At 35.3% G+C, this 7,763-nt stretch overlaps 1 long non-coding RNA gene across 1 annotated transcript in view; it reads left to right on the top strand.

Annotated features, from left to right (window-relative positions):
* Positions 1 to 6,822, top strand: part of LOC109117930 — a 199,650-nt gene extending 192,828 nt beyond the window's left edge. The window contains exon 3 of the long non-coding RNA XR_004514722.1: positions 6,683 to 6,822. This is a non-coding gene — a long non-coding RNA (uncharacterized LOC109117930). The remainder of the gene's footprint in view (positions 1 to 6,682) is intronic.
* The last annotated feature ends 941 nt before the right edge of the window (positions 6,823 to 7,763 follow it).

The raw sequence follows: 7,763 nt of genomic DNA on the forward strand, positions 1-7,763 counted from the left end.
AGATTCCTTCTCTTTTTTTTTTTTTTTTTTTTTTTTTTAGATAGGGTCTTGCTATGTAGCCCAGGCTGGTTTTGAACTCCCAGCAGTCCTCCTGCCTCGGCCTCCCGAGTGCCAGGATTACAGGCATGGGCCACAATGCCATGCTGCTCCAGCCTTTTAATGTATGCATTCACAGCCATAAACTTCCCTCTTAAAACTGCTTTCATTGTGTCCAAAAGTTTTTGAAATGTTTTTCTTCCATGCACATTTGATTCTAGGAACTTTATTTACTCCTTGATTTCTGTGATCCAGTAACATTTAAGATCATTGTGTTTGTGTGATTTATTTGATTTCGTTGCTATTTCTAGCATCATTCCACCATGATCTCATAGTGTGTAGGGGATTATTTCAATTATTTTCTATTTATTTATGCATACTTTATCATCTCGAATATGGTTTATTTTGGAAAAATTAGTATGCTGCTGAAAAAAGTGTGTTCTGTTGTTGGATGAAATCTCTGTAGATATCTGTTAAGTTCATTTGTTAAGCTGTGATATTTACTTGTTAATTTCTAGTCTGATTGACCTGTCTAATTATGAGAGTTGAGTGTTAAAGTCCCAGCTGTGATTGTATTGGTGTCTGTGTGTCGTTTTCTGTCTAGTACTTTTTTTATATGAAGGTGGGTGTAACACCATTCAATGCATAGATATTTATAATGTTATTTCTTCCTGTTTAATTATTACTTTACCAGGGTGTAGTGGCCATCTTTGTCTGTTCAGACTAGAGTTGGCTTGAAGTCAGAAGATAGTCTTTCCTGCTTGATTTTAGGCTCCAGTTGCGTGGGGTATCATTTTTTATCTTTTCATGTTTAATTTATGAGCTTCTGTAGCGGAAATTTTTCAGTTCATTCTTTTTTTTCACAGTAACCATTCACTAGTCCCTTTTCCCCTCTATATATCTCTAAATAAAAGCCATATTCATTGACAGTGATTTTAATTCTTATTTCTTTCATCTGATTGATCACAATACCCATGGGATTGTACCATGTCAATTACTCTTGTTCATGCTCCCCTTTCTGTTCTCACCAGGAGACACTGAGAAAGAGTGTTCTAGATTCTAACACAGAAGCTTATTTACATCTGTCAGCAACTTATTTTACATCTATCATAGAGTCATAGGCAATACATAAGCAAATAATTGTGGCTGTGTTCTGACTTTATAGATACTGAAATTTGAATTGCATATAATTTTTAGGTGTCACAACATATTTTTCTTCTTTGGTACTTTTTGAGCCATTTAATGTTGTGAAAATCATCCTTATCTTGCATATGATGCAAAAACAGGTGGCAGACTGAATTTGTTTCTGTGGGCTGAAGTTTGCCAACTCCTGTTCTAGGTGGTTAAATCTACTGGTTGAGAAAAATCTGCTTTAGCACTGTATTATTTAATTCCTCCAGAACCACATCTGTCACTCCATCCCAAAGTTCTTAGTGCTCTCAGCAGATAACAAAGAATGTTTAATTTGTTACTAATACCTTCCTAATACCTTCTGTGACCCGAGTAATGTATCTTTGCTCCCACTTCACAAATAGTTCACAGAAGTAAATACATATTTCAACATTTCAACACTGTGTAATTGTGAAACTACTCATCATTGTTTTGATGGCATAGTGTAATATAACAGGAGTAAAATTGGGAGATAAGGAAAACACAGGGTAGCCTGGTTCTGACACTGTCAAAATGGTCACACTTCTCAGACTTCTGATGCTCCTCTGTTTCCTCACCTGCGCATTGTGGAGGAATAGTATGACGTTATATAATTATAAATAGGTGTAACATTATTGGTAAGTTTGCAGCTGACTTTTACCTTGTTGTTGTGGTGGCTTACTTTATTTTTTCATTAAAAATATGTGCTTTGTGAGCAACCACAAAATTATTTCTTCTATTTAACAATACCTTCTTAACACTTTTAGTGTTTGTGGTGTACGCAAGTAGAAGTAGCTATGATTCTTACAGATGGGTTTAATTTTGCCAGTTGGTTGCACTTTGTCATTGTCTTCCCATTTTACATCTGGACAGGCTCCATATATACATTCATAGACTGTGTTTGAAGTCTACACACAGGTTAAAGCCATGCATTTGTTGACTTATCACTTTTGAAGTCTACATATAGGCTAAGATTGCACATAAATTTCCTGCAGGCTTTTTGCCTTTATTATTCTCATATTTTATGTAACTATTTCACTGTAATAGAAGTACCTGGTTTACTACTAGTAATGCTTTGAAATTTTCTTATTAGGTTATACTTATTCTCTCATCACTACTCTACGAAGCACAGTGTTTCTCTCTATTGTTCTTGCTGTATCCCAGCTTCCAAAACAGTTGGAACTTGTTTAACTGTCATAGTTTGAGCAAATCAATGATACAAAAAATCCCATATATTCACTTTACTTGTATATTAAAAGGAATATAGAAAGGTCATTATAAATAAAATGTTTAAAATACATGAAATAAAACACATAGGATTACAAATGAAAGCTACTTTATTTAACTTTACTAAAATATAGTTCTGCTCTCAGAACCTTGAAAGTCTATGGACTATCATTTTTTAAAAAAACAAAAAAATTAACTAGTATCAAGAGATGTACCATAAATAACTCTAAGATATAAAAATTACTTTTCTGAGATATAAAATAAATGCAACTCTTACTTGATCTCTATGAAATCTTTTCTGAAGTATAGCAGAACCACTGGGTTTTTAAGCCTATTTTGGCTTGTACCAAGAAAACAAATTTTATTAAGCTTATACAAAAGAAGAGCACTTTCTGGGAAACTACTGAAGTATCTTATGGAACTGAAGGGTGGGGAGGAAAGGAACTTTGATAAATCTGAGGATACCAGCTTTCTCCAGAATGGACCCAGTGATGGAGGCTCCCATTTGGTCTAAATTTGAAAACACTAGAAGAGAAACCTGTCATCTTGGATCACAGATTCATGCCTGAATTGATGAACTAGGCCTAGGAGTAGAATAGTAATAGAGCAGTCAGCATTGAAGGCCACTGTTTGTTACCCAATGGAGCTGGGCAGCATCACCAAGATATGTGTTATTATCTAGACCTATAAATCTGACTCCAGAAAACAGTGTACTTTTTTTTTTTACTTATTACTTTCTCAAGATAAAAATTTTATTCCAAACTACAAGGCAGCTTTGTCCATTGAAAACTACATGAATTTACTTATAAAATTTAATATCGGCCAATGGCATATTAATAACTGTTTAATATAATATACCAAGTACAGTATAGTATCAGTGTTCAGCAATACAAGAGTTGAACATATGGATTGGGGGGGGTGGTTTGAGACTGACCTGGAATTCACTATGTAGCCCAGGCTGGTCTCGAACTCACAGCAATCCTCCTGCCTCAGCCTTCCAAGTGCTGGGATTACAGGCATGTGCCACCAGGCCTGGCTGAAAATATAGATTGAGCCAGACTTACATGGGCTTCATTTCCAGCTCTGTGTTGGCTACCTAATCTCTGCCAGTCATTTCTTTAAAAAAAAAAAAAACAATTTTAATGGCAAATATTATAAAAATGGGTTTAAAAACTCCTCCTTACATATTTTCCATAGGTTATAGACTTTATCCCTGCCCATTAAGTTTATTGGTACATTTAAAGCAAACAACATAGTTACATTCATCATTGGGATCTTGTACCTTTACATGACAGGTCTTGGTTCTTATTTTTTCCCCATTCCCCTGCCCTCCCTTCACACCCTTCACCCTTCCTGCCCTTCATTTCCATTGTCTGTAAAAATGAAGGGAGTTACTGCAAAGCAACCAAAAATCTCATTGGTATATAACAATAAATCTTTGTTCTTGCTCAGGTATTTGCCTACAAGCTGGGAAAGGTCTAATCTGGGGTTGACACAGCTAAACTTGGTTTGAGGAGGATAGGTCTAGGTTTACACTAATGTCTTTTATCTTCTTTGGACCAACAAATACCTCAGATATTTTTTTCTTAAAATGAAAAGCAAAATTGCCAGGGAACAAGCTCAAGTACACAACTTTATCTCAGAGTTTTGGGGCTTTTTTCTCCATGATATATGCTGTTATTCTGTTGGCCAAAGAAAGTCGGATGACCAAGACAGAGTTAAAGCATGGAGAGGTGTACACCTTCTAATGAGGCATTGTAGGGGAAAAGAACAGTGACCTAACCTACCACAGATACGGCAAGTAATACTAGCACCAAATAGAATTGCCATTAATATATATAAATGCCTAAGTAGTTGCTGGCATATAACAAATGATCGATAAATGTTATTTTAGACAAAACCCACAAAAATTCAGTATTGTATAGCTGTAAAATAAACATTTAGCAAATATGTCTTTTCATTGGAATCAAGCATGCATAGGTTTTATTAAAAAGTCTCTTGTTTTAATTATAGATGCAGTGAACAATAGTATAATACCTTTCAGATTGATTAGCCAATTTCTGAGTAAGCAGATAGGTTCTTGGCCACAGTCAGAAGTGCTACAGATCATCAGATTCTACTGTCTCATTTTATAGGTAATGAATTAAGCCCAAGTGGTGAGATTTCTATGTCAGAGAGTTGAATGGAGGATGGATAGATGTGTGATAGAGTAGTTGAATAGAAGGGAATTCAAAGACACAAATCTAGTTCTCTAGAATTATAGTTAAGAACTCTTCCCACTCTATCACACAGCCCCAGTATTGTTTCTATAGTTTTATGTAAATACTCTTTATCATTTTTTCCTGTCCTTCTGCCTTCCAGTGAACCATTAAAAAATTTTGAAAGAAGCTTTTCAGAGTTTTTTTTAACTTTTCCCCCGCAACCATTTAAGAGATATCTATGCAATAGGATTTGTCTAAAACGCAAAAATGTAAAAACTGAACCTTACAAATGTCTTCATTCATCCGCTTAACCTAATATTATTAATTTTTATGTCAAGCTTGGCCTACAGAAAAAAAATTCTGTTAAGTATATATTCTATGGAGTAGATAGGAAATTATCAAACTATCATATATTATGTTCCATAATCCCTTATCTGCATTTCTAAAATTAAAAACTCTGTAAACCAAAATTTTGTTGCTTATATCATGGTAAAACCTAGACCAAAATCTTTGGATTATTAACCTTCTGTTAGGCTACTTACAATCATTTTTAAAAGTCCTACTTAGAATGAAAATATATGTTAGCTACCTCAACGGTAATATATTTGGTTTTAATGTAGTGTGCCAGACTTCTTGGATAGGGGCAGGGAAGAAGTCAAATAATTACAGTACGTGAACTGTATAATCTTTAAAAGAAAAAAAACTTAATTCTGAAACATACATCTGGAAAAAAAACAAAACATATCTGGCTGCCAGAGACACTGGAAGTACATAATCTGCAGGAATTACAAATGCTGTGAATGGAAATGAAGCGCATATTGATATAGAGATGAGGGCCAGAAAGGAGTAGGATAAATACTGGAGGAGGAGGCTGCTTAGGTAGAATGGTGAGAGAAGTCTCTGGGAGTTTCTGACCACTCAAGGAAGAAGAGTACGTTAGTGACGGGGAGCAGATGAGGCTAACTGGGAAGTGCTCCTGTCAGGGGAAGACCAAGGACAAAGATCTAAAGGAGATGATGTTTAGCATGTTTGAGGAGGAACGTGATGGCCATTAAGGCTGTGAAATACCAAGCAGCAGGAAAAGCACGTGGATAGGCTGCCAGTAAGGAATTGGGAGGTCAGATGTTTCACGCGAAGACAGATCTTTTGATTGTGTCATAAATGTTTGAGGGATTTTAAGTCCATTTTCCTTGTATAAAGCATCACTTTGTTGCTCTGCAAATACTAAAATATCACTCTTGTGTTATGTGGATAATAGATCATTGCACTAAAAAAAATAAATGATTGCTAGTCTGTATGAAATTCAGAAATTTAATGACCAGTCATAAATTTTTAAAAAACACCTTAAGTATCCATTAAAGTGTTTTTCTGTTTATTAGCATTCTGAGTATTGTATTACCTTGTTTTTTGTTTCTTTTTCTAAACTTCTCTAGACTTAGGGCTCAGAAATTAGTTTGGTGATTTTAATCTCTTCCCAGTCCTTCCACTTTCTTTTAGAAGATGCTTCCCTTCTATCTGTTGAAAGACAGGTAGAGGAAAGATCCCCAAACGTGGAATAATAACTGCTTTTTCAGGTTGAGTCTAACATGAACTCACTATCACACTGGTTGTGTTTCTTAATCTCTCTGGATTTCAGTTTCCTATAGTGTAAAATATAGAAATTGAATTGCGTGGTTCATACAGCTGTTTTTTTTAACCTGTTGTCATAAATTTAGTAAATCATTCCATCTAAAATTATGCTATTCTAAATGAGACTTCATAAAAAAATCTCAAAATGTCCTTACATGGGAATCTAAAATAACAGAATAACTGGCTATTAGTTCAAAACTAGTAAATTCATTGCCGGGTGTGGTTGTGCACGCCTGTAATCCCAGCACTTGGGAGGCTGAAGCAGGAGGATCCCTGTGGGTTCGAGACCAGCCTGGGCTACAAAGTGAGTTCCAGGTCAGTCTCAAGTACATAGTGAGACCCTGTTTCAAAAAACAAAAAAACAACACACACACACACACACACACACACACACACACACACACACACTAGTAAATTCATCCCTGTTTCCTTTTTAACAGGTCCAGGTAAATAAATACCAGAAACCAAGAGCACAGAAGACTTTTCTTCATCAGTCCACAACCCTAACACTCTAGTAATTTCATCAAACACAGAGGAATGAGCACCTTCGCAGATGGCCACAGAGGATGTCAACCATTTTTTGGAGGCAAGTAATGAAATATTTGTGCCACAGCTCTCTGTTATTAGCCACGTAGTAACAAGTAGAATTATCTAGGGGGTTAATGAGTAAAATCTCTTTAACAGATTTATATAGGCATAACTATGTTTATCTTTCTTTTTTAGCACTGTTGCATGTCAGAAATTACATTAAGATTTTTTGCCCTTGCCTGGAGTATTATACAGAATAAGGCAATATTAAATCCCTAATACAAAATGAGGATTTAAGTAACAGAAACTAAGCACCTAGAGTTGAAAATGTATCTATACACATATCCTATAACTGCAAAATAGTAAATATATTTAGAGAATAAATTATTTCCATTTATCTTAGCATTATCTGCAGTTTTGTTGTTGTTTCAATAATTCAGCATTGCTGGGCCTCATGGCGCACAGCTGTAATCCCAGCACTCGGGAGGCTGAGGCAGGAGGATCGCTGTGAGTTCGAGACCAACCTGGGCTATATAGTGAGTTCCAGGTCAGTCTCAACTACATAGTGAGACCCTGTCTCAAAAAAAATTGAGCATTTTTTGCAGATTTTTTTCAGTGAGATCTTTTCATACAAGAGTCTCATAAAATAGAAGATTATACAGGATATAAAGGGATGTCTTCCCACGAGTGTGGGACACTTTCATTGAATTGTTAGACAAGTTCATGGCAGCTACTATTGCATCTGCAAGACTAACTGGGCAAGGATTATGGGTCACAGTTACACCTTCACAAATTTGTAACATTACCCTTTAAAGTAGAAGTTTGCTTAGGAAGAAATTGGCCATATTTAAAAAGAAAAAAATAATAAGAAATCTGTCATCTTTGCCACATTCATGAAAGAGACTTAAGTAGAGAAAAGCAAAGTAAAACATAAGCTCTGAAAAATATAAGCAGCACAGACTAAAATTAAATTTTTAAAAGGATTTTATACAT

The sequence above is a fragment of the Fukomys damarensis genome, unplaced genomic scaffold, assembly GCF_012274545.1.
Source record: "Fukomys damarensis isolate Sample0158 unplaced genomic scaffold, DMR_v1.0_HiC HiC_scaffold_29, whole genome shotgun sequence".
NCBI classification, from domain to species: domain Eukaryota; kingdom Metazoa; phylum Chordata; class Mammalia; order Rodentia; family Bathyergidae; genus Fukomys; species Fukomys damarensis.